The sequence below is a fragment of the Echinops telfairi genome, unplaced genomic scaffold (genome assembly GCF_000313985.2).
Source record: "Echinops telfairi isolate 266 unplaced genomic scaffold, ASM31398v2 ScPeMD7_7457;HRSCAF=8495, whole genome shotgun sequence".
In the NCBI taxonomy this organism is placed as follows: Eukaryota; Metazoa; Chordata; class Mammalia; order Afrosoricida; family Tenrecidae; genus Echinops; species Echinops telfairi.
Window position 1 is genome coordinate 41,808,106 of NW_022111357.1, and position 3,065 is coordinate 41,811,170.

General features: G+C 50.4%; 1 protein-coding gene across 1 annotated transcript in view; it reads right to left on the reverse strand.

Moving 5' to 3' along the window:
* Positions 1-3,065, reverse strand: part of CCDC27 (coiled-coil domain containing 27) — a 25,943-nt gene that overhangs the window by 8,940 nt on the left and 13,938 nt on the right. The gene's annotated exons all lie outside the window — the stretch shown is intronic.

Here is a 3,065-nt window from a genome sequence, read left to right on the forward strand (position 1 = left end):
TCAACACAGGGACCTTGGGTCCAAGGGACCTTTTATCTTTTGTAAGCTAGAGGGAAGTCAGGCCACACCACCGGGAGATTCCCTAAATCAGATAATCATATCAGAGCTCTGCACTGAGTGAGGGTTGTCCTGCTACCATGATCCCCTTTCCCTGATTGGCTGACCACATTATGGGGATGATCACTTATCCCATAACTGCCAAACCATTGAGAATCATGGTGCCTCCACAACACCTGCTTTGGGCAGGATACAATTCAATTCATGAGATTCCATCATTTGCCCCATACCCCAAATTCATATCCTTGACACATGGGAACCATTTCCACCCTATCATATCATCTCAAAAGTCTTAAATCAACATCAAGTCTAAATTCCATTCCAGGGTAGATTCCTCTTCACTTGTGAACATCTGAAATCCGGACCACAAGGTGCCATTGTCCAAAAGACAATGTGGAACAGGCATACGGTAGACATCGCCGTTATAAATGAGCTGAATTACAGGGAAAGAAGGGATGAGAGACACCGAGCAAGTGAAAAACTTAGCAACACAAGTTACATTAGCTCTGAAGGCTTGAAAAGAATCCTCTGTGCTTTGAGACGGCCTAGGCTCGGGCCCGCCCGCCAGACTCTGGGCGTTGGCTGTGCTCTCTGGATTTGGGGCGAAGGCCCCTTGATCCTCATCCCAGCTCCACCTTCCAGACCCCATGGAACAGAAACACTGCTTCCATGGCTTTGGGCGGCCTCGTTCTCCTAGTCCAACGGATGGTCACCCCATCTCTTCAGTCTCGGCAGGCCTCTTCTCTTTGGGTAACACATCTCACTGCCTCAGCCCTGGGTGGCAGCTCCATCCCCAGGCACTCGGTGGAACGGAGTTGGTGAAGATGTGACCTTAAAACCTTGGAGACTTAAGACAACTCTGTTTCCCATGCTCCTGGTCTCATTAGCTTCGGATACTTGGTCTCTGGGACCCCGTAGGCTGGCCCAACCTCTGCCTCGCTTGTGCCACAGCCACAGCTCCCGAGGGTTCCCATCGTCGGCCTGGAGGAGGGTCACTTCATCAGGATGCCTGGGCCTGAAGGTGCTCTGCTCGCTCGTTCCATGGTCAGCTTCGACGCCATCACCTGGTCTCCTGGTTCTGCTACTCCTGTTCCCCTGCCACTGTTTATTGCCAGCTGTGTCCTCTCCAGTGTTACGGCTCTACTCACTCTCTTCTTTATCCTCACCAGAATTGTCACGAGCCACCAACAGTCTCTTCAAGACAATCTAGGATTTTACTATTAGCACCTTAAAATGCTCTGGCTTCTTGCCCACCTCCCAATTCCCAAACTACTTCTAGTATCTGTTGGATGAGGACTCCACTCTCAGTATCAAATTCTGTCTTCATTATCTAGTACTGCAATAACAGAAATACCACACGGGGGCGGCTTTAACCAACAAAAATTCGTTTTCTCACGCTTTAGGAGGCTAGAAGTTTAAATTCGGGGCACCAGCTGTCAGGGAAGGCTTCCTCTTTGTGTGGCTCTGGGGAAAGGTCCTTTCAACACCTGTGGGCCCAGTGCTCCTTGGAGATTTGCAAGTGTCTTGCCATCTATCTTTCCAGGGGTCTAGGGGTTCTCAGCAGAGGGACCCTGGGTCCAGGACACATTCTGTCAGATTCTTCTTTGTCTGCTGGATTCTCTCTCCTTTGATCTCTTATAAGATAAAAGATGATTCAGGCCACACCCCAGGGAAACTCCGCTCCCATCGCATGAAGCCTGTGATGTGACTAACGGTGTTATGTCCCACTCTGATCTCCTTACAACTGATCTGATCACATCAGAGGGGAATGATGGTGTAATTACCAAACTGACAAATGACATTATGTAGCCAAACCACTGAGAGTCATGGCGAATTTGACATATTTTAGCGGCACACAATTCAATCCATGACACAGTCAACGGTAGAAACGCCCGAAACCTGGAAAAATAAGGCAGTCCCATTGAGTTTCAGGCCCATGTGGGTGTCATTGTTTAACAAAGGAAGTTTTGCAGCACCACAAGATTGAGATTCACAGATTGCAAGGACCCTGAGTGCCCAGCACAATGTATGAAACTCGACCCCTGATAAGGCACAACCTAGTGAGGTTTCAGAACCCATGGGACAAAGATAAGATCTTGTAACTTTTCAGAGAGAAATGGGTGGCAATCAGAAATCATGGCACAGAAGAATCAGTATGGCGCTGAGCTTCCTCACCAACAACCCCAAAGACCAAAGGCCATAGAACAATGGCTTCCTACTTCTAAAGGGAAACATTTCCAAATAGAAGTGTGTATCCAACCAAGTTCGTCCAGGGGCAGAGTAAGCACCCCTTCAGACACACAGTGGGCCTGATATTAACCCTCCCCCCTTTCGTTCTCAGACAACGACTTGAGGATGTGGCCCACCCAAACCGAGGACGTGATCAAGAGCGAAGATGGACGCAGAAGTCCTTTAAGAGGTGGTCCCTGCATCCGGATATCATCTCAGTTTGTTTGGTATGTTATGTGCCTATGCTTTTAACTAAAAGGTGAAACAAAACAAAAACGGTAGATTGCAGCGCAGCACAACCCCATGTGTTGCGGTGTAGAACTGCACCCTGTGGGGTTTTCACGGTGGTGACCTTTCAGAAACAAGTGGCCGGGTCTTTCTGCAGCTGCTTCTGGGAGGGTTCGAACACCGAACCTGTCAGTTAGTAGCTCAGAGCTAAGAACACCATGCTTCCGATAGCCGGTCTGCTAATCCCACCCACATTGCGATAGATAACACTGGGATGCTCCGGAAAAGCTGGCTGGCCTAGGAGACAGAGGGCCATACTGGGCAGGGGTGGGAGGTGGCTTTGGCTCCCCAGGGGGCTGGAGGGCATCCCAGCTCTGCCCGCACCAGTCATGTGATCCCGGGGAGGCTGAGCTCCCCACGTTCGGGATCTCCTTCTGTGGATGGGATGAAACATGCTCACCGGGAGCCTGCTCAGAGATGAGTAGACCTGCATGCGTGCCCGGGGCTCAGGGACTGCCACTAGGTCATCCACCTTGTTCCGGAGCCCAGGG